The following is a 25,093-nucleotide window of genomic DNA, read 5'->3' as shown; positions in this document are numbered from 1 at the left end:
AGATACCAACGGCCAAGATTTAGGAGATAGTAATAGGCAACGAGAGAGAGACCAGAAAGATTTCCACGCGATAAAGAGTCTTTTGCAAAAATCATTAACACTAGAAAAAGAGTGGAAGTCAAAAAGATTTAGTAAGGCTACAACGTCCGGGGCTCGACCAGGGAAGTCAAAAAGATACGAGTAAGGCTGCAACAGCCGGGCGTCAGCCACACCAGGCCAGCTTCCTAAGACTGGGCAAAAGGGGCCCTAGCCCAGGCCCCGCCCTGACAAAACAAAACAAAAAATAAAGAAACGAGGGCTGGGCCGAGCTGAACTGGGTCCACCTTGGCCCAAGCCCATCCCTCGAGGCACTTTTTGCGGCCCAGGTCCTAGGTTTTTAAGACCGGGCTGATTGGGCGTGGCCAAGCTACCAGCTCATTGCCACTCTTAGATATGAGTGCATGGTAGTCATACACGACTATTAATATGTTGTGGACCATGATACACCAAATTTGTGAAAGATGCAAGGTAGATGAACCCGATGACTTACGCTCTAATCTCCACCGTCCATCATCAAATAGGTGCTCTATGTACAATTTTACTTTCTATTTATTTAAATGGTATTTTTACTAGCATGGATCTTTTGTTTTCTAAAAATCATCATCATCATAGCATTTTCTTTATTAATTGGAGCAGCTACACGAATCTAGTATGCCATTTCGCTCTACTAAAAGTCATATCCTCTGAGACTATAAGTCTCCACATCTTTCCAAACCACTTTCAACCAAGTCTTTCCATCGAACTAACTCGCACCTTCTTATAGGTGCTATACTTGGTCGATGCCACACATGGCCAGCCCAATTAAGTCTATTCTCTCTCATCTTATAACCTATTGATGCCACATCTAAATTCTCCTGAATGAATTATTTTTCTAAAAATGATACTTCTATACAAATGTAATTGAGAACTTCAAAACAAAGAACTTTTTTTAAAAAAATTTAAACTTCAAAACAAAGACCTCGTGCGGTCTACCACAAAGCCATCCCCGTTTTTAAGTATCAAAACCATTAATAAGGTAAGAGAAAAAAACTACATAGAAGCTCTTGAGTTTTCTTCCTTCAAAAATAAGGAATACATCTCTCTCTCTAGGATATGCAGCAAACACGTCCCATTACATTTAAAATTGTGGCCAAATACATTCTCCTAAGATCTAAAGGCCCTCAAGTCAAAAATTTCCATCTGCCTGACTCATATATAATATAGATAGGGAGTTTAAAGAATATGACATCCCTTACTTGGTTGTGGTACTTTAATGAATCTATTGGAATCAATTTAGAGTTTTGACAAATTAGGAGTTTTTTTAATTAGGTGTTGAAATTAATAAATGGGTAGGATAGTTTTCTTGACCAGGGGTTACGATTCAATAAATGGGTAGGCGAGTTTCATTTGAATATTGAGCGGGTGTTGATTTCAATAAATTGGTTGGAGACTTAAGAGTTAGTGATGATGAATTTGGAGTTCTGTTGACTAGAATTAAATGTAGGAGTTCTTGAGTTAGTGGTTATTAATTTGGGAGTTTTCTTGACTTTGGAGGTTCTATATAAGTGTGTATCATGTATGGAAGGGACAATCTTGAACTTGTGACTGTTATCTAGGAGGATTGCCCCCCTCAAAGTGGCATTACCCTTTCCCTTACTGTCTTAATAAAATATTTTTCTTACCGTTGTTTTTAGTCTTCTTATTCGTGGGACTTCTTACCTCTGGTATCAGAGCTGATCCTTGGCCCTTTGCTTAATTATGGCTGACGGAACTTGATTACAAGAAGTACAAAAGTTAGAACAAGCGATGAAACAAATTAAAGAAAGTTCTATTGAGCAATCACGTGCATTGGGAGAGATCTGGGCTCTCAAAGCAACCATGGATAAAAAATATGACCAGATGGAAACTTCCTTTTCAAAGTTTCAATAAGAGGTCTCGGCCTTCAAGTCACCTAATGAACAATCTAGACATTGGGAAGCCCACGTCACATTTTTCATGAACAACAATACAATATTCCCAATGCATTCCCCATGATCGGCTGTCCACGATTTGACGGCGAGAATCCAACAAGTTGGGTGTATTACGCAGAGCAATTCTTCACCTTAACCAAATTCCAGACGAACAAAAAGTCAATTTGGCCTCTTTTCATTTAAAGCATAAAGCAATACAATGGCACAAATGGTACGAAGTGACCAATGGCCCATACAACATGGCGAGACTTTGTCACTGCTCTTTGCATCAGGCTTGGCCCTAGCCAATTCGAGGACTTCGCATGAGCCCCTTACTAAGCTACATCAAACTTCCACTGTTAGTGAGTATCAACTCAGTTTGAGACGTTAGCAAATTGTATCCCTGGTTTTAATGATGCATTTTTTACAAGTTGCTTTGTTAGTGGACTCGAGGAAGAAATTAGAAATGATGTATGTATGCTTAAGCCTAAAATAATGTTGGAGGCCAATGGCTTAGCCTGACTTCAGGAAGATAAAATAATGGCTCAATCGTCAAAAATAAGGGAAATCCACTAAAATAAGTGAAGTCCTTGCAGTCGGCACTCCTACATAGTATACTACTCCACCAATCAAATGGCTAACACAGGTTGAGATGCAAGAACAGCGAGAAAAAGGGCTACGTTACAATTGTTATGAAAAACACAGTCCCTCAACATAGATGCAAAAATCAAACACCATATTTGTTGGATGGTGACACCGTTGATGAAAACAAGGCAAAATAAGGAGGAGGTGATCCACTATACAAGAGGAAGAGAGCCTTGAAATTTTGAAGCATGCTCTAGCTAGGATTAATTCAGCCCAAACCATGTGAGTTCAGGGGTGTGTAAGAAAACAATTGTGCACCAAACTCAATGATTCAGTAAAGCAAGTTGAACTATGCACTTATCCATATGAAAATTTTCAGAACATGAGAGCTAATTGTGGGAAGTTGGCCTGTAAGGGTAAGACCAGGAATGTACCTTTAACTATGGCAGATTGCCATTGTAAGCTTGATATCACTCTCTACCCTTAGGGGCCTGTGACATTGTTTTAGGGGCTCAATGGCTACGGACACTGGGACCCATTTTATGGGATTTTTCTGAGTTGTGGATGTAGTTTACCATTGAGAGCAACAATACACACTGCAAGGGGTACAAGCCATTGAAATGAAGATGATCATTTCTCATTGCATGGAGAGACTAGTTCGCAAGGGTTCTTCGAAAATGGTTGCCCGGCTCTTCTCCTTGTCTATGGGGAGGAAAAGGTGGAGGACCCTAGGTTGCTTCATTGGTTGAGCAGTATTCGGACCTATTTGAGGAACCAAAGGAATTACCTCCCCATCGCTCCAATAACTATTCAATTCCCTTGATTTTAGGAACTCAACCACCTAATATTCAGCCATATCGATATCCATTCATGCAAAAGGCTAAGATGGAAAAGCTTGTCCAAGAAGTGAAGGAGCCTGGCAACATCCACTCGAGTATTAGCCCATACTCCTCACCACTGCTCTTAGTAAGAAAAAAGGATGGCTCGTGGACCACGTGTGTGGATTATAAAGCATTGAATTCAGTCACAATCAAGGATAAATTTATCATATCAGTGATTGATGAATTACTTGATAGGCTCCAAGGTGCCCGATACTTCTCCAAACTTGACCTACGATTTGGATACCATCAAATTCATCTGGGGGATGATATTCCCAAAACTGCATTTTGAACTCATGAGGACCACTATGAGTTCCTAGTTTTTCCTTTTGGGTTGACTTATGCTCTATCAATAATTAAGGTATTCAGACCATACATATGGAAATTTATTTTGGTATTTTTTGATGATATTGTCATCTACAGTACCACTTGGACCACTTAGCATGCACAGATATAAACTCCACCTCAAGCGCTCTTAAGTGCTTATTTGAGCAACAAGAGTTCAAGTTCTTAGGCCACATCATAAGCAACGGAGGAGTCAAAAGAGACTCCAAAATTGAGGGCATGGTAAGCTGCCCTATCCCTAAAACCATCAAGTTTTTACGTAGTTTCTCGGGACTCACTGAATATTATAGAAAGTATATCAAAGGCTGTAGCAAAAGTAGTGCCCCCTTACTAGTTCTATGGGACTCTAAATCCCAAGTTGGCATTTTGATGCTTTGAAGAGGTTGATGAGCACAACACCTATATTAGCCTTGCCCAACTTTTCAAAACGGTTCATCATAGAAACAAATGCCTTGGGGATAGAAATAGGTGCCATACTCGTGCAAGAGAGATGGCCATGGGGTTTCATTAGAAAGGCTCTTTTCTGATAAGAATTTGGCACTTTCAACATATGAACAGGAGATGCTAGCTATTATTCATGCAGCTACCAAATGGCCACCTTACTTGATTGGGCAACGATTCACCATCTATGCAGATAATCAAATCCTAAAATATTTCTTGAAACAGAGAAGCTCTACTCTGGAGCAACAATAGCGGTTTACTAAATTTATGGGCTATGACTTATGAGAAAGTATATCGAAAAGAGAAAGAAAATGTGGGGTGGTCGATGCACTCTCACAACAGCATAAAGAGGCAGCAACTCTCTGTACCATATCGGTGCCTTGAACTCAATGGATGGACCTCATACAAATGGTCCCATGGCAAGGCTCAATTATAGTTGGAGGGAAGGGTTGTTGCACAGTTAGGGCAGGATAGTGTTGGCACCTACTTCGGCCTATAAAAAAAACATATTGTTGATGGAGTTAATATGAGTCCCCAACCGCTCGCAAAACTTACGAGAAAATCCTAAGGTCCTTTTATTGGAAAGGGATTAAAGAGATACAAAGAAGTAAGAGGTTAAATGTGATGCATGTCAGAGGCAAAAGGGGGAGACCGCAGAGTTGCAAGGATTATTGCAATCCCTATGCAAAACGCACCCATATTCCAAAACTTGCCGAAATTCCCTATGATTTTTTCCATGATTTCTGCCATAATTCACAGTGATTTCCACCTTACTTTCATTGCACTTTACCTACCATTTTTGGGTTATATTGTACACCCTAAGTTATAAAGTCTAGAATTCAGCATCTTATTCCGTTTTGTACCACCAAATTTTCTATAACCAAAAATAATCTTCAGCCCCAAATTATGTTTGATGCCGATTTTTTTTTTTCTCTAAAGCTAAAAATGAACCTTAAGTATGGTACTTTAAATGTATCACTTGATTTCCTAATTTGGAAATTTCTCACCAACCATTTGACCTCTTCATTTTTCAAATATGAATTGATTCTTGGTTCCAATTGAGCCTCAAGAATGATTTTTTCGCAAAAACAATGCAAAGTAGTCAACAGAAAAATAATAATAATCAAACTCTCTCTTTCCCCCCACCACAACCACCACCACCACCAATGTTGTTGTCTATCCACCCCTACTCCACCAGTGACGGCAGACTACCTAGCTGCCGTCACCACCACTACTGCCACACCAACTCCACCACCAGCACTACACACCCACATCACACAGCTACCACCACCACCACCACTGCACAACCATCACTATTACCACTCGACCTGCTCACCACCGTCATTTTCACCACCATTTCACTCCACAACACGACAAATTGCATTTCAAATGAACCAATCAAACACCCACAAGCAACAAATGGCAATTGACTAAATTGTCACTTGGTCGATTACAATTTGACAAAAAAATATCACAAAGAAATTTGAAATTTGAAATCATATGGTATCGAAACTTTTTTGCAGTCACTAATGCTACCTTGTAATCAGTAATGGTAGCAAATTTCAAATCACCCATCAGCCCACCATACATCGAAGTCAAACTTTGTTCTGTTTAAAATGCTCAAATTAAGAAAACAAAATATTGGAAATTACAACTATAAAACATGAGAGAGAGATCTATAATAAGTAAGTATTTATAAAAATGGAAAAAACTAATGATATATTATTCAATGTGATCTTCTTTAAAAAAATCGATCCTAAAGCGCAATATTTAGGATGAGAAAGCGGCTCCACCCAATTTTTAAGGAATGAGCCATCGTCATAGAAATAAGCTACGTTTTGTACAAAATCTATTTCATACGGACGGGTAGGGATATGTAATATATTTCCAATTCGCTAAAAATATCTGTGAAATTTGTTTTTAGAAGTAGATTTTAAAAATGATAAACATGCCCTCAAATATCCATTTCGGATCTAAACACATCTTAAGCCAGTCTAGATATATTTCTGCTCTAGTCCCATGATTTTTGCAGCTCAAAAATTAGTGTAGGTGTGATTGTCGACTAAGAATTAAAATAAAAAGTCCAAAAGTAAAATTTAAATTAGTCTTTTATTAATATTGATTTTCTTTTCTCTTTTTGTTTTTAGATTGATTGTCATGGTGTTGGTTAACATTAACCAAAGTTTTTAAGTCCAAAATTCATGATACTTTATTGAAAGCTGATGCATTTGAATAAGTGCGTCTGGAATAAAACCCCGTTCTTAGAAAAAATGAAGGGGAGATATATTTGGCTTATGAAGGGTATTTATTATCCATAGCCTATGAATGATATGTGACACGACAGGTCACACCGTCAATGTTTGTCGGCAACAGAAAGTGAAGAGATCAAGCGTAACTGCCCAGTCATATTACTTTCCTTCCACCTGTTGGGGACCAGCAGAAAACCCAGCTGTGTATCACATATTCACATACCATAAATGTTTGGAATGCACTAATGTACACAAGCATATTATACACCATTGTTATAGGGGTCTAAGGTACGCCACAGAGGCATGCTCCGTCCATTCTCGTGGTGGATGTCTTCACGATTAAGCATGTTTCCCGCTGATGAATATTCACCAGAGCATGCTTAACCGTGGCCAGTTATTACCGGAAATGGACGTAGAAACCCCTGCAGCATACCATATGTAACGCACCAAAAATGTGTATGGTTCTTTTTCTTGTCATAGTCATTCCAAAATTTTTGTTAATCAGTAAACATAATTATAACAACATAACTACAACGAACTCGCAAAACAAATACAAAGAAATCAAGAAATATGCACAAGCACCTCCACCTTTCCGACTCCTTGTTTGGCTAAATCATCAACCTCCATATTTAATTCCCAATAAACATATGAAAAAGAAGTGTTAATCCTCTCACAGTAGTAAAAAAAAATAGATCTCAGAGTCTAAGGAACATTCCATTCAGCTCAACACCAGCTGACAAAATTCATAGCCACCCTTGATCTCCACAATATTCCCCAGGCCATTATCGATGAGAGCATGAAGGCTTGTTAAAGAGATCTCAATTCCACCTCATTCGCCGAAACCTCCCCAAACGGTCCTGAATAACTGGCAAGATCAAAACCATGTGATCACTTATCAATCCACCAACACCCGGAGGTCCAGGATTGCAAACCGAGCTACCATCAAAATTCAGTTTCACTAACCTGTGAATTGGAGCTTTCCACCCCCCACAATCTTTCTTTTTGGTTTACCCATATTAACAATATCTCTAAGATTATACAACACCATTAAGGAGATGCGATTTGATTCAAGTGAAAGTCTCCAAAAGAGCAAGAGAAAGGCCCAAAAGGACATGAATAAAGTAGTGAGAAAAGATATGGTTATTTTTGCTTTTACTTAGAGTATGGCCCATTATAGAGAAGAATGAAGAAACATGATTCATGTAGCTGAACCCAAATAATTGGGATAAGGCTTAGATGATGATGAGCTTGAAAAATATCTTAAAGATTGAACCGTAAATCATATAGAGATGCACTCAAGGGAACAATCAATTGTGAAAGCAAGTTTTGCAAGCGAAATTTGGCGTTGATAGATCTTCATCTCTTATTGGGGATGGGAGATGTATAAATAAGAGTTCCTTTATTTGGAAAGGGATCTTCATTGTGGTTGCTGTTCTTGAGGAATGTTAGGTACATTCTTGGGTGTGGTGAGAGTATTCTTTTTTTATACCATGAATGGTTAGGAGATCAGGCCTTGAGATTCAGATTCCCATATCTGTTCAGATTCATGGAGAATCAAGTTTTGTGGTTAGAGATGTTTAGGGTGGGGACTTTCAGACTTCATGGAATCTTAGAGGTCGATATAACAGAGTGTCATACCTTGTTATTGATTAGATCTCTTCACAATGAAATCATTGTATCATTAGTTGTCAGTTGATAGGTACAGGGGGTTAAGACCAGAATTGGCAGAGATTTGGAAATGGGCGATATTAGATAAGGTGCAGGATTTCCTTTGGAGATTATCGATGGATAGATGGTGGATAAGTTGAGGAAGAGAGGGAAGATTTTAGTTAATATGTGTTTTGTTTGCAAAAATGATCAAGAGGATAGCAATCATCTTCAGATAAGATGTCTTTAAAATCCTGTTCAAAATTAAAAAATAAGATTTTCATCATATACCTCTTTGATCACATGTTATTCATCTGAATACTTATCATACAAAGGCTCACCAATTATCTCAACAAGTAGTGATCATGTTCTTCACTTGGATCCTTGTCATACATAGGATTACCAATTATGTCAACAAGTAGTCATTCAGTCTTGCAACCCAAAAAGACACCTACAAACGGATTGTCTTATGAAGTCTCTAGAAAATATCCATGAATTGTGGGGCAGTTGGTGCAAATCTCATGCAACTCATACTCACCAAAGATGCCTTCAAGGTTTGCAACTCGATGGATCCATCAGTCAATCCAACCTTTGAGTCAAACCTGCTGTCCACTGTGCAACTAAGGACTCGAGGAACTTGTGCAGCTATCAAATCTCTAATCCAGCATGATCAAGCCTGCTTTGATACCACATGACGCAGCGAACATAAAGACTTTGTGAAGGAATTTATTCAACCTTATAGGCAATATAATAAGATCCAATGAAAGAGTGCCAAAGCAAATGGTAGGACTAACCACCAACTACCAAAAGTGAGGTACTGAGGTCAAAAGTACAAAGGGTTTGCAAAGCATGTAGAACATCAATCTTAAATAGAAGGGATCTCATAAAGAACTCGAGGACAAGTTCTTCTTCTAACCAGGGGTGATTGATGGACTCCTGTTGATGATGTCTCCAGCACATGATTTTTATTTTTTTTATTTATTTACTATTCTCTTGTTACTATTCATAAATACTGTTCACAGGCACTCTTCACGGATTACTATTTACATGGCTATTGTTGAAAATTTTAATATTTTTTAAGAGTATTGTAGACTTAAATTGTTTACTTGGATCTCAAGTTAATTTTAGTGTTTCATGTACTTATTAAGAGACTATTATGTGTCTATTGTAAAAGGTGGTGTGAAATTTTATTGATATTCTAATCGACTTTTTGAGTTTTCGAGCTGTGATGCTCAATTAATGGCTGTGAGAGAGAAGGGGGGGGGGGGGGAGGGGCAGAGAGAGGATGGACAGAGACAGGGACACACACACACACACACACATATATATATATATATATATATATATATATATATATATATATATAGAGAGAGAGAGAGAGAGAGAGAGAGAGAGAGAAAGAGAGAGAGAGAGAGAGAGAGAGGTACACCTTACATTTTTGGAAAAGTCAGTAAGGTCTGGCACCAACTTACGGAAAATCATGATCTACATAAACTATGAGATGCGGAAGAGAGAGTCAATTTACCATGTACAACTGAAACAAATGTCATGAATCGCATCTTCATATCCTTGAAAGTTTCCCTGGGAAGGGGTGATAAAGTCAAGAAATGAAATAACCGTTTATGGTTAGAAATAAAATGACAACCTTGAAGCTCAACCAATATCCCAACCAAATATTTCCACAGTAAGAGGAACTCATCAAATGAAATAAAAAGGATTAAATCTCTAAACTGAGGGAATCAAAATGATAACTAGGAGTCCTAGGATTTGCTACATACATTATCACAATTCCACAATAATGGGAAAAATCGCACATGCCTTTAGAAGAATGACAGAAACCAGATTACAATTTTGCCTGACATTCAATACATATGCATATATGCCATACAATATACTTTATAACCTACTTTAAATGTGTGGACACTTGTGGTTATGGCCCCTCTCACACACTCTCCCTCCCTCTCTCCCTCTCTCCCAACACACAAACAAAAACTTCAACCAAAAGTGACTTTGAAATGCATGGGCTTTGGAAAACTCTGTAGATCTCTTTGTTCACCCACCAATTATTCACATCGCTAATTATTTGTTTATGAATAAACTATCATGTCAGCTTACAAAATAGATATATAACAAACTACCAAATGTTATTTTCTGATGCGAAAGGAGTACAGGAAATTAAATCCGGTCTTCTTTCAATCTTAGAACAAGCCAATGAATAGCAACAAAGGATAATAACAACTGGCTGTAAACCACTCCAAAGGAAAGAAGAACATTCATAAAAAAATACTCTTCACAAAAATAATCAAGTCCAAATCTCTCAGGGGAACGTCCCTCCTAAATATCATCATTATCTGAGCCTTTTCCTAACCATTTGGGATCAGCTACATGAATTTTGTTCCACCATTCCGCTCTATCAAGGGCCATACTCTCAGTCAGACCATCATCATATCTCTTCTCACTACTTCCATCCATATTCCATTGGGCCTTCCCTTAACCCTTTTAGAGCCTTCCACTTGAACCAAATCGCCCATCCTAACCGGTTCTATTCTAGGTCAACGCTGCACATGGCCAGACCACTTAGTATTTTAAAATGCGGGATGCGGCCCTGATGCGGTGGGGGGATGATGTGGCGATGCGGCCCGGATGCGGGTGCATCGCAATGATGCGGTCAATAAATGTAAAAAAATTCTAAAAAATCTAAAAAAATAAGTGATTACATAGAAAAAAATATAAAGGTAATTTATGTGATAGTAGATATTTTAGTTTAATGATTGACTTCAAAACTATCAGCTGTCGGAGATTCTGTATCCAGTTATCCACCCATATAAGTATTTCCACAGAGCAAACATATCACACAATGTCTATCTTTGGGATTTTTTAGTTTAGCATATTTCCAAGCCGGATCCTTATTACTAGAAGATTGGGAAGAAGATATTGCCCCAAAAATATGTATAATAGTAATATTGTACAAGAAAGAAAAAAAATTTACCGACTCTGCGAAGCACTGCTCGATTTCTTCACGACCTCTGAAACCCCTGATTTCTTATCACAAATTCATCCTAACATCTCCAAATCAATTATCAAAGGCATCCACTAAACATCCAAGTACCAAACAACTGCCAAATCGAAGATTTCAATGAAAAGCATATTTCCACCTAAATTTTTTTTTACCTCGATTTAATGCAAAAAAAGCCACAAAGTGGCTAAAAATCTTCATTTAGGGCCCCTAATACCCCCCCCCAAACAGTTTTCCCAACATTTGGATCGTCAAAAAGACCATTTTACCCCTCCCCGAGGGGCAAAACAGAAAAAAATTTTGGTGGACACTGTAGCAGTAGGATGCAGTGCAATGCGGCCTATGTGGGATGCGGCTACGATGCGGCCTGATGTGGCGCATATGCGGCCGCATTTGTCAAAAGCGCAAATGCGCCTATTTTTTATGCGGATGCGAGCACATCCCGCATGATGCGGCCGCATTTTAAAACACTGAGACCACCTAAGTCTAGTTTTCCTTATCTTATTGCTTATTGGAGCCAATGTTTTCTTGTCTTGCCAGTAATCCATCTAAACATCCTCATTTCAGCTACACTCATTCTATGAATATGTTGTTTCTTGACTGCTCAACATTCCATCCCATAAAGCATGACTAGTCTTATAGTCGTCCTATAAAACTTCCCTCTGATGTATTCATTCCGAAATGTCCTTCCTAAATGTACAAACTAAAAAAAATTAACTTCCAAATCTCTCTCTCTCTCTCCCGCCCACCCGACATCTTGCATACCTCTCTCTTTTCCCACGTAACAAGGACTCAAATTATCCCTTCTGCACTTCTCCCTAATTCCTTTCTTCTTTCTTTCCTATAATCTTGCACCCTCACGTGAGCCTTAAACTCAACTTGACCTACATAGTTATCCCACCAAATTGAAGGAACCTAACTAACGAGATCTTAAAAAAAGACCCATGTTAAACCTAAACAAAAAAAAATTTGAACACCCTGCCCGTAACAACTAAGAAACACAATTCCGTGCTTTAAATTTAAAATAAAAATAAAAACCTTAAATTCAGCTTTCCTCTTGAAATTTACTTGCATCATTTTCAAACCTCTCTATATCTATGAGAAAACTGAAGACTTTAGTGTAAAGCATCACAATGAATAACTATGAATGCTGAAAGAAATTAACATTAAACTTGATTCATCTATGGGATGTAAAAAAAGGCAATCCAAAATCACGTTACCTGTTCACCTTTTCTCGATAAAAGGTTCAATTTATCACCCACCACTACCATCTTCTGAGAAAGTGTTTTCGGCAGTAGACATCTTTTATGCTTCAAATTCAAATGTATGACACAGCATTGAATTAGATGTTAATGGATAAAGAAAAATAAACAGCTCAATTAAATAGTGCTAATTTGAGCCAGATGATAAATTTTGGCATCTTCATCACATTAACCCATTCTTGAATGGCAAAGGCTCTATCAAATCTAAGACCAGAACCTCTTACCCAAGATTCCCCTTTTTTTAACCAAGTAAACTTTCAAGAACAAAATTGCAAGATGCCTACTATCTGATACCATTTCATTGAATGATCCATTGACATGGATACTGCTTTTTCCTTTTCATTGGATTTCTAACGGCATGAAAATTGCCAACAGCTAGAATTGATTTGTAGTACCAAAATACAATTGCTTGATATCTTCTCATGAACGTATGACACTCTTAGCTCATGATAGAAATTGTTGTTGGAATGGCATAAAATCTAGTAAGGGATCATGCAGCATTCACATCTTGTGGACGGTTGAAGGGTGCTCAAGCACCCTTCAAAAGTTCAGATTGAATCTGGGCCTAACAAGAGGCAAAATCGTTTTTTTTTATACAAAATTTTATCCACATGAAAATTGGGACGTCCATGCATCAAACAAAGGCGTACCAAATAAAAACACAAAAAAAAAAAAAGTAAAAAATTGACACAAAATAACTATGAATGTTTCAAGGTATTTTGGTCAATTATGTTGAATTATTTCTTTCACTTTTATTGAGTATGGTCTCGTGAAGATGCATGTACATCCCAATTTCATGTGAATAAAGTCTAGAACAAAATAAAAAATAAAAGACAAAATCAATTTATGGCCCTTAGGTTAGCCCAGATTCAATCTAAACCATTGAAAGGGTGCTTGTGCACCATTCAAGTGTTTACATGATGTGGAGGCTATACTTTTCCATCTAATAAATGCCCATAACATAATTGTTAGGATCAGAACCAGGATTGGGGGATCGTGAAATACTACAAGATCTCTATGGTTAGGAGTGATGTTCGTATAATGCATATGTTAAGGATTGAGATCCCAACACTTTCGGGATCTTGATCCCGACCTTTTAGAATCATGATCCCAACCTTTTTGGGGAACTTGCTCCCAACCTTAAAGAGTATGTATATCCTAGGACTATATATATTATTTAAAGGTCTCTTTATTTATAATAAATAAGCAATGGAACTATATTAAAACTATAATTGTGTTGCTAGCTGGCTATAAATAAAGAAAATCATCAGTTTAATTGTTGTCTTGGTCTTTAAGGTTGAGATCGAGATCCCTACCAGTAGGAATCAGGATCCCTAATAGTGGGAATCAAAATCCCAAACTTTAAAAGTCGAGATCCCTTTCCTAGAGGGCCAGAGCGAAATTCCGAAGCAGGATCACCACCTATGTTGGGAGATCCCAGAATGTGACCCATAACATAAGCTCAACGAACTAGTTGGAACACTATAATGGTACTTATAGATCTGGGTACTACACACAACACCCAACATCAGCCAAACTTTTATTCATTTTTTTTTTAGAATGTTAACTTTTATAGAGAGTAAAGGGTCCCAACAAGATAAGATAGTAGCACCTAGTCACAGGAAGCTTGCAGAGGTATAGGGGGGAGAGAGAGAGAGAAGAGGGAGGAGAGGAGACAGAATTAAAAGGCCATCTTTTAAAGGGTTACATTGAGAACAAGGCAACCAACAAAACGAAACCCATCCGAAAATACTAGTCCTTCACGAAGAGAGCCATTCAAAATCAAAGAAGTCCTTCACCGGTAGCTGCTGCTTTGGCCAGGGTGTCTGCATCGTGGACTCCTATACATTTTTAATCTATGAAGCCATGCAAGTATTTGTCTTCAATCTCAAGCAACATCATATTTCTTGATCAACCAATAATAGGTGGGGAACTTCTTTTTGGTGTCTATCTAACCAAAAGTATTTGCTATGAAATTGTTGATACTTCTAAACCATATCTGAGCTAGAAAGACTTATGATTGTCCTGCATAAAGAAAATATCAGGAAACAGAGCAAAATTACTTGGATGCTAAGCAGAACCTTAACCTAGTTGGCCATGAAGGCTGGACAATGCAGGCTGTACATGGGATTTGATTTTTCCAAGATATGATCCTTGTGTGGATCAAGCTCAACTTTGTTGTTCTCTAGCGGACCAAACAGAGGTGGTTAAAGGAGCATATGGTAACTGGGAACAGGCACCTAATATCAGCAGAAGATCATGAGCAACAACACAGTAGATGTAGATGGACAGTCTATTTTTCAAAGTAATTGGGTGTAGGGACTGTTGGAAATATGACCTATCAAGGCCTAAATTCCAATAATCTCTCATTCAGTGGAAGCGATTGAGAGATTGAAATCTTGATGTCTTGCGAAATGGAGCCCAGATTCTTTTACCCCGAGTACGCATGAGGCATAGAGAGTTCATGTGTTGAGAAAGCAATTTCTCGAGGAGGTGTGAGGGTCACCTTCTAGTCAGGATTTTCTATGTTAACCTCATGTTCAGCTGCAATCGGCCAGGGCTTGAAGAATCCAAACGAAAAAAATAGAACACGAGTACTTATTGAGTATTCACCATGTATGGAATGGTCAAGACTTATGGGACATAAGTCCGTATCCTGACACGAGACCATTACATGGCATGTACATTTTCATTTCGTACGGGAAGCCACTCTTCCAAATGCATTATTCGAGTTTGGAAGAGTTAGTGCACATATGCTTTGAAAGGACCCCTATAATTGAGTTAGATCATGTCCCACAGGGGTACACCTATAATCCATTGAGAGCCGGACGATTAGAAGTTTTGGCTCAACGGCTTTGATATGGCCAATTATGTGTCCCTGCTTTAGACTGTGGAACATAGGTCTATTGGGTCGATCTGAGACTCGACGGAACATCATTCGGGACTAGCCCCATGGAGTACTCCAATAATTATAGTTATTAAGCTTGAGATCTCACTATACCTTTTGTCCGATTTTATAATGATGAGAAAAACCTAATAATTGCTCAAAAATACTTTAAATATTCATTGTGAATTTTAAAGAATTTTTGAAAATTTTATTTGCTAAAAAAATGAGGTTTTTCAAATTATTTGACTCAAATTCCACTTTAGTCCTGATCTGGTAGTGCCATGTGGCGTCCGAGTGGCCATAAGGCTGCCACGTGGCACCCCACGCCTCACTTTAGGATCACCGCCCAGCTGTGCGCTGATCCCTAAGCGAGGGACCAAATTGGCAATTGGTTGCTTGTTTTATAAGGGTTTGTGTTATGGTGTCTTGTTATATATTGTTATATTTTGTTATATAATGTTATAACTTAAGGCCCCATTTTTATCACATGTCTTAATTAACTCACACAATTGCATGTGTGAAGTTTAATTAATTAATTTATTTGATATTAAAGAGAAAATCATTTTCAAATTTGAGTTAAAAAATATCTTCACACAAATGTGTGAAGGAGACATTATCTTTAAATTGATTGGTTTGAAATTTTAGATCTACAAAGTGATTGGCTTTGATAAAGTAGAATATCTCCACATGTGTGAGCTTTGCCAATTACTTCTTTCCCCTTTAGCCTTTGTGGTTACCTACTCTAATACACTATTAAAAAAAAAACTAAAGGTATTTTTGTAAGGCCATATTGGATACAATTGAAACAAAAACATGGGCCAAGGACAAAATGATAAAAGTGGCATAATTTAGGGTTAGGGTGAGTGATAATAGTGTGAAATCCCATCCCTTCATCATAATGGTTGGATGGGGATGGGTGATTAGGTACATTAGCCTCTCATGTGCCTTTGGATAGCCTCTCAAGGGTGTTGATTGAGTCCAAAGTTACACCCATATTATAAAAGCACATCATGAAATCTCAAACCCTAACTATCTCAACTCTTGAACTATTTTAGAAAATTGTTGCCCCCCTCCCTTCTTCTAAGGTTTTGTGAGAGAAAATTGAAGAGAGAGAGCTTTTAGAGTTCCATTAATGGTGATTTTGATGGTGGTCCTCCTTTCTTATGCTTGCATAGTGTGCATTTATCAAGGTAAACTCCATTTAATTTTCTTTTCTCATAAGATCATATTCTTGGAATCTATAGTTGCTGGAGTTTTGAATTTACAAAAGTTTCATTAATCTTAGAATCCCTATTTGATCATCTTTTTCATCATGCTTTTTCATAGTGTGGTCCTTCATGAGTTATAGCCTATATGCATGAGAATCTATGATCACGCATAGCATCCATTGATTACTTTGCTTCAAATCCATCAAATAATTTAGTCTCAGAGTGTCACTCAATTTTTAGAACTTTTTCATCACGTTTTTACCTATAGGGGTTCATAATCTTTCCATACGAAACTGTTTTGGTGGTCTGAAAGACCACCATGTGTAGTATGGCCATAACTCTCTTGTTCTTTATCCAATTCGATTCAAACTTTTTGCATTCTGTTTTGGATGATAATGCTAATGTGTTGAGATATTAAGAAGTGATTTTAAGGTGTGTAATTGCTTCTCATTTGGATTAGACACTCTTGTGAGATTGAACCACTTTTGTACAATCCGAAGGGATAAAATTAAGTCTTTATAGGACCCGATTGTATGGCCCCAACACAGGGGGTTTGAAACATGGCTTCCCTATTTTAATTTGGCATTCTAATTCCCTGTTTAGTTGATTTTATTCCTTAAAATTTTGTTTAGATTCGTTGCATGTGGTATTTAAGTTTTGGGACATAGTTTATGTAATTTGTGCTATGAAAGTGTAATTCATAAGCTAGTCTTGCTTATATGTAATTGTCCCATAAAGGGTTGGTATTTGAGTTTATTTACAGTGGTTTTACAAGGCTAAAAATGGTCATAACTGTTATTTAAAGATTGTAACTTATTCACTTAGCTTGGTTTTTAGCAAGTGGCTTGTTGAAGGTATCCATTTTGCCTTGTTTTTCGATAGTCAGGGACCTGGTTTCAGAAAAAGGCTCTTCAATGGTAGCACTAAAATTGTCTATTGTCACCAATGGATGTGCATTGTTCTAAGTAAGTAGAAGACTAGAAGTACCTACAGTTAACATAACAGTCTATTCTAAGTAAGTAGAAGACTAGAAGTACCTACAGTTAACATAACAGTCTAGGTAACTTTAGAGATAACCAATGGATTAGTTAGTTCCCATCATTCAAAGACATGATTTCACTCAGCGAAATTGGAGCCCCTGCTGAAATGCATAACCATAAAAAAGTTAGAAAGATGATGCTCTCAGGCTTTTTATCTGAATTGAAGATGTGGTGCTTGTGTGTGCAGTTCATAAAGCCTAGCTGCAAGGATTAACCAAAGAGAATGGGTACCCATTATGATGGATTCAGTTCACGACAACACAGGTAGGCAAATGTGCAACAAGGTCAGACAGTTTTCAGTATTTTCTATACAACGCGCACAGTTGGAGGTACAGTAGCATCATTGAGTCGAGAATCTCAATGAGTTGCACCCACAATGAAAGATTATGCAGTCCCTCCAAGCAAAGTTCCTCACTATAACTTGGTGTCTAGAGCAAGAAAGGTGAGAAAAAGACAAGTACAGTAATATTTCTCCTCATAGCCTTCAAGTAACCCTGGATAATTTGGTAAGAGTACATAAGATATCAATAAGGGACTGGAGGGAAAAGCATTGAATGACTGACTTCGGCAAGGTCAATATGGAAAGGAGATATGCCATGGATGTTCCATAAACAGCAGCTTGAATAGGTTGAAATAGAGATAACAATGGCTCCTTAGGAAACATCAACTCTTTTGGAGGTCTTTGACATATTTCTTGAGTTGCGCAGTCTATATTTTGGGTAATTGCTGCTTCCAAAGGATATCTATGTACTTACTAAAAGTTTATAGCAGTCAAATTCCACATGATGCAGCGGAGTAAGAACAGGCTCACAACACTGATGCAGCGGATGAAGAGTAGGTTCACAAAGTGATTCGATTGACCGATGCAGACAAGTTGAAAAACAATCTCCACTCACCATTACAACACCACTTCGTACAACCGTTTCAAGGAATTTTAGATAGGTTTATTAAGATAAAAAAGGACAAATATGAATACGAACAGTGATTCTAGTAATCAAAACCTCTTCTTCAGAGATCTCTATGATATGTTTTTCCCTTTTCCTGGAAGCAGAGCATCAGAAAACTACTAAAATGAGTAATCTAAGAAAGCGTTAATGCCTTTCAGAGTGAACTACCACAAAAATGGTTTCTTTCACAATGACGATCAGTTCCTAGAAAGATAAGATCTTTCTAATTGCCTCAGTAAGGGGGCTTCTTCTAGGCTGGACCATCACAACCCTGCTCAGCTTTTGGCATCTTCTGCCTAAAAAAATCGCAATTCCTCCTATGTCAAGAATTCTAAACAGAAAAATCACAACAACTCAGTTAATTTCACATTTAAACACCCATGGCTGATGCTTCACAGCACCAATCACTCATACAACCAAAATACAGGTTCCTGCCCTTGCAGATCCACTAAACCTTTGAAAATTGGACCAATAGATATGGAGAAACTTCGAAAAACAAAACTGTTCTAGGAATGACAGAGAAACAACTTCTCTAGCGAATTTATACACAGGGATGAAGCCTTTACAGGCCAAATAATTCTCGCAACTAAACTCAATGAACACAATGAAGGAGAGAACAAACACATAAACAGAGACCACTAGGGTTTGCAGGCCATGCATCGAAAACACATATGAAGTTCCATTAACAAATAATATAATCCTCTCCATTAGATTCTAAAGAATTTAATCCTCTATAAAGGATTCCAGAGCCTAAAGAAAGGGTAGCGCAATTAGAAATAGAAGAACAATCAACTGGAACACCCCTCTGCAATTCGAGACCGAAATATCACAACATTTATTCATCTAAAGATCCAAAACACAAGAAGAAGCAAATCAAAAGAGGAAAAAGGGTACCTAAAGGAACAGAAAGAAAAATCCTAGTAGAAGGATAATCAGAAATCAAAGCATTGGCCTTTACGCTCTCATTGGCCCTCCAATTTCACCACTTTCTTTATTCACATACAAACCCTTTTTCCAATTTTTCTTCTTCTTATTCTTATAATTGTTGTGTTTGTTTTGGTTGGTGTTGCAGATGGTGGGTGGGGATGGATCTCGTCTTTGTCTTTGTAGGGTTGTTCGCCTTCTTGTTTTGTCGATCGCGTGGCGACGATGATGAAACGGAGGAGGAGAAGGAGGAGGAGGAGAGAAGAAGGGGTTTTAAGTTTTTTGTTTATTCATAAGCACAATACATCTATTTGTTTTCATATACCTCAAAACTTACCCAGAATTGTAGTTTTGGGCAATTCCTCCCTTCCCCTTATACAAATTTTTTTAAGGTAATTCAGAAAATGTAATAACTTGTCAACTGTGATGGTTTAATTCTTCTAGGGTGGACCATCAATAGCAAAATCGCTTGAGCTCCCATGTAATCGATCCACCCATCATTTTCGGATTTTGGCATTTCAAATTATTGCGTTTTCTACCTCCCTCCTTACATTATTCTACTTGATGAAATGTTAAAGCAATTCTTTCTATTAACGCTTTGCCTTTTAAATATTTACCTTAAATATTGCTACCCTCTTCTTTTTTTTTCTTTGAACTAAAGATTCTCCTATGCAAAGCACACCAGTGACATTTTATAATAATTAATTATTCTTTGAACTAAATATTCTCCACCGCAAACAACTGAATTTAACACGAACCTTAAATTAGGGTTTCTATCCGATTCTCATTAGTCCCAAAGATTCATGATATTACTTGTAGCATAAAAAAGATTCATGATATTACTTGTAACATAGGGTTTCTATTTTTTTTATCGTCCAACCTCCCGTATCTTTTTTACCATGTATTTTTTACTCAATAATAATAATAAAATGACACCCTCTTCATGTATTTTTAACTCAACAACAATAATAAAATAACACCCTCTCAACAATCGTTTTTTTTTTATCCGTTAACTTCTGTCTATCTCTCTCTCTCCCTCAAAACTCCGTGCAGATTTTTCTTTTTTTTTATTTTCTTCATCAAAGACTGGACGAAGCTTGCTTGTACCTCCATGTTTGTGAAAAGCTTCTCGAACTTGTCCATTGTGAGAGAAATTTTTTCCATGTTTCCCACTGACAAGGCCTCCTGAAGGGACTGAACAATGCTCGCCATTGGTTTTTGATAGCCTTTCTCTGGCTACAAAGATTAGACGCCACGGCATCGAGTCGAGAGGCAAAGTGAAGGAAGTTGAGTTGCTCTGTCATCTTTCTTATGGCGATATGGGCATGAATTCGAGCACCATTTGTATTGCCCTTTTCAATTGCCTTCTTTATCTTCGCTTTTTCTGCTTTCTTTATCTTTGCCTTTTCGTCTCTCATCACATATCGCCTGCTACTTAAACACTTCCCTAATTTAAATAGTACTTATGTGGCCTGCTATCCTAACCCTAATCTCTTCGACTCCCTATCTTAATGGGATTGCAACAGTTATCCTTATTACAATACACCTTAACTGAATAGTTATATTTAATTCAAAAAATTAGACCATCTAAACGGACTCCTAATTACAATAGAACTCTAACTAACTAGTACAATTCAATCCCGAAGCTTATTCCATATTAATTCTACACCCAATGGGACTCCTAACCATAATGGACTCTTTATCCTGATTGGACTATTGTATTTTTCAAAATTCAGATAGTGTAAATAATATATTGATAATAGGAGTTTGGTTGGCGTTCTAAATTTTTCATGCATATACAACAATGTTTTGAAAATCGGCTCAGGCCTTGGACTTGGCCGTGGCCCGAGCCAATAACATAGCTGAATCTGAGTCGACTCAGCAGAGTCTTGTACAGGGAAAAAATGCCCAAATCAAAAAATATGTATATATATATAAATACTATAAATAATTAAAAATAAAAAAAATACAATATGTAATATAAATTATTAAAAGTCTATAAAAGATGAAAAAATAATACAATATGGATTATTGAAATTTTTGATTCTTATGTCGAAATATTTCCTAATAAAAAACTGGGCATCTAATAAGTAAAATACCTATATCATCATAAAAACCTATTGACCATGTAACGAGGTATTTCTAGATCATACTATTGTGATCTGTAAACAATAATTGTTTGTTTTCTTGTTTAAGTTTCAACTAGGTCGAGTTGATCATTGGAACTCGCCTCAGCCATAGCCCGTGCCAAGTCGCTTGGAAGAGTCTGTGGACACTGAGATACAAGACTATGAAAAAGTTGTCTTTTATTTAAAAAAGTAAGACTGACCACTTTTTTTTATTTTTTGAATTTTTAATTCCTTGTTTCAAATTGAGTAATTTAAAAATATGGAATTAAATATAATTTCTCCTTATTAAAGCTTGTATGCATATACAAACTATTTGAAAATAGTTAATATTTATTATTCATTTTCCAATTACTATAAATTTGTAGATTTTATTTTATTTATTTTTTAAAAACTATTATATTTATGGGACTTAAAATAATTTACATCAAACTGCAGTTTCTACGGTTTCTTTGGATGTAAAGGATGAAAACAAATTCCCATAAGAAATCGTTTTTTCCTTTTTTTTTTGTTTCTTTCTTTTGAATTAACTCTTACTATTTAAAAATTAATTTATATATTTTACTAGTTCGTTGGAATTTCTTCGTATAGAGTCCTAACAATAATCTATATGAGGCTCAAAAAATCAGATATATTTAAAATATTAGAAATTTTAAAACTCTAAATATATATATCACTCAGTATCAAGGTTTGAAAACTCGTCGAGTGGAGCCGGACACGTCCGGTTCGACTCAGGAATCGTCTGCAACCGAGCCGGTTCCACGAAAAAATCGAGAATCGCTCGTGTCCAAAGAGAACCGGGCGATTCCCAACAGTGAATCGCGAGTCTTACACGTGAGAACCGGGTGATTCCCAACAGTGAATCGCGAGTCTTACACGTGAGAACCGGGCAATTCCTAACAGTGAATCATGAGTCTTACACGTGGCCGCGGGCGATTTACTGTTGGAATCGTGAGTCTTATACGTGGCCGCCTCACGGGAGCAACACGTGGCACCTAAAAAACTTCACACGTGGTAACTCACCTCACATGTCGGCCCCATCGCTTTCTACATGCGCAATGTAATATCTATTACACATGAATATGTAGATAACAAAACAACGCTCCTTCGATGTGGGATAATTCCAACAAAAATCATTAAAGCAAAACGATTGCATATATATTATTATAGAAGCTAATATATTCACATTAGGTGACGTGGCGGTGTTGATTGACATCTTCGATTTTAAGGGGGAGGTCTTGAGTTTGAACCCCATAGCGCGCGAGTCCTCGTTTTTTGTTGTCGAAAAAATAAACAAAGGCAGAAAATACAGTTATAAAAAAATAGACAAAATAAAAAATAAAAGGCTTTTCAAGATAAAGATAATAACACATTTTTTTATTTTTCTTGTAAAAAAAATACAAAGTAACATAACAAGTATTTCTTGCAAAAAAATAAAACAAAAAACATAAAAAAATAAAATGTACTTTGGCAGCATCATTTTTTTAATTTTTCTTGTAAAAAAAAAGAAGAAGTAATACAACAAGCAAAAAAAAATATAGTACAACATCTTTTTCTTTTGTCAAAAAAAAAAAAAAAAAGACAATCAACAAGTATCATATTTTTCTTTAAAAAATAAAATAAGAGATAACACAATAAGTATTTCTTGTCAAAAAAATAAAAGGTATTTCTTAATACAACCTAGGAATAAATTGTCTGATTATATTTTTTATTTTTATAACATGATGGTCTTTAACATAAATTTAGTAATATTAATTTCAAGATAGGATTCATATAATGAGACTATTTGAAATCTCTCTCTTTCTACTAAGTAGTACTAACAATCTCTTCCACTAATTTATTCTAGAAACCTAAAAAATTAAAGAAAATTGGTACGCATTCTAATAATTTCCACATTGATAACCAAATATTTTATTTTATTTATTAATTTTGTATTATAAATCATGTAGTGTACTATTTTTATTACAGTTGTAATTAATACATTTTAAATTAGATGATATTATAAAATATTTTGGATTTGTTATTATTTATATAATAAAATAATTATAAAAAATACTGTTGGTATATAATATTATAGTTAATTAGGTTGTAATAATTTGGGTTTTTTTAGCGGATTACGGTTTTCCGTCAATTCGAGATTTTAGTGGCCAAGTTTTCATCGATTTAATCAACTCTTTATTGTAGTCCATATATGATTATATACTTAATCCATGATAATTCTTTGATTTTTTTGGGTGACGTAAATTTAATGGTCAACATAAGTTCATACAGGGAAAGAACATCTCAATATTCATAAATTGATGAAAACAATGACAGTTAATAATGTAGTATCCTCTTTTCTTATTGGATTCCTAAAAACAACATTTATAATGAATTTTAATATTTTTTTTGAATTTTTTTAAGGCTTAATCCGAGCGATTCGGCCCGATTCTCGATTTGGATCGCCGATTCGCCGATTCGGATAGGTTTTTGGGATGTCCGATCTTGGTCACCGATCCGTTTTTTAAACTACTGCTTAGTACAAAAAAAATTAATAGTAGTGAGAAGTAATGCTTTCACTCTGTATATATCACTCGGTATAAAATGACCTCCTTATAAATATAAATTTCAAATATTCAATGTGATATATCTCTAAATCATAAGATGATTATCTATTCTATTCGTCAAGATAAGAATTGAGTAGCTGAATTCAATTTTCATCTTTCTAGAAAGAAATTTTCTACCCCATACATACTAACTCTGATCTACCCATAACAACTCTAAAAAATATGCACCATATCCATATCAGAGAAAGTTTTGGGTGAATAGAAATAGAAATTTCATAAAATAGGAAAAAGATATTGAACTTTTCAAAAAAAAAAAACAATCAGAGTATATTAATAGGAAAGATTTTTTGAAACGATTTTTTAAAATTTTGAAAAATCACATTTTAAATTTTTTCCAGAAAAGATAGCATATTTTTACCGATTTATTGAAAAAGTCTCAGTTTAAATCGTTTTTTTTTTTAAAAATGGCATTTTAAAAAAGCGCCGCTTTTTGTAAAAAGTCACGATTAAATCGACTACTTGCTAACTATGATTGTGACCTCCTTGCAGCAAAAAATAAATGGTCTTATCTCGTTAATATCGAAGAATTATGAATCATAACAGCAAAGGGTTCTGTTTATTCAAATAAAACATATCACTTAAACAGCAAAACAACCTTACAAAAAGGTCGTTAGTTGGAGCATGATTGAGGAGAAGGGCAGTGGACGTTGGAGGTGATAAACTTGTATTGGGCTTTGAAATAGAAACAAGCATGGAGATTTGTTGCTTGTGTGAACGTTAAAAAATAAATAAAAAATAAAAAATAAAGCAAGCATGGAGATTTGTTTGGTGTTTTATCATATATAATCTTGAATTTTCTTTGGAGCACTTGTGATTTTCCACTCTACATGCATGAGGTCTCCAATATCTAGGATACCAATTGAAATCTTATATTCGCTCAACCCACCATTTTGCAATGAAAAATCAAGATGATAATAATGGAAATGATTTAATAAATTTTATTATCTATAAAATCTTTTGAAATA

The 25,093-nt window shown here is 36.3% G+C and overlaps 2 long non-coding RNA genes across 7 annotated transcripts; both read right to left on the bottom strand.

Moving 5' to 3' along the window:
• Positions 1 to 1,828: 1,828 nt before the first annotated feature.
• On the bottom strand, positions 1,829 to 3,691 carry LOC148782594 (uncharacterized). Its single transcript, XR_016054858.1, has 2 exons — positions 2,987 to 3,691; positions 1,829 to 2,307 (listed from the first exon to the last, which is right to left on the bottom strand). It is a non-coding gene; the product is annotated as an uncharacterized LOC148782594 (long non-coding RNA).
• Positions 3,692 to 7,068: 3,377 nt separating this feature from the next.
• Positions 7,069 to 20,819, bottom strand: LOC110006997 (uncharacterized). 6 transcript variants are annotated; one of them, XR_016054856.1, is made up of 4 exons: positions 19,367 to 20,819; positions 12,349 to 12,438; positions 9,638 to 9,693; positions 7,069 to 8,791 (listed from the first exon to the last, which is right to left on the bottom strand). It is a non-coding gene; the product is annotated as an uncharacterized LOC110006997 (long non-coding RNA). The 6 variants fall into 6 exon arrangements; XR_016054855.1 differs by having other exon boundaries at positions 7,069 to 8,788; XR_016054854.1 differs by lacking the exon at positions 12,349 to 12,438 and having other exon boundaries at positions 7,069 to 7,330; positions 7,429 to 8,788.
• Positions 20,820 to 25,093: the final 4,274 nt, after the last annotated feature.

The sequence above is a fragment of the Amborella trichopoda genome, chromosome 4, assembly GCF_054954075.1.
Source record: "Amborella trichopoda isolate Santa Cruz 75 chromosome 4, AtrichopodaSantaCruz75HAP2 v2.0, whole genome shotgun sequence".
NCBI lineage: Eukaryota > Viridiplantae > Streptophyta > Magnoliopsida > Amborellales > Amborellaceae > Amborella > Amborella trichopoda.
This window is presented reverse-complemented; position numbering and strand designations above follow the sequence as displayed.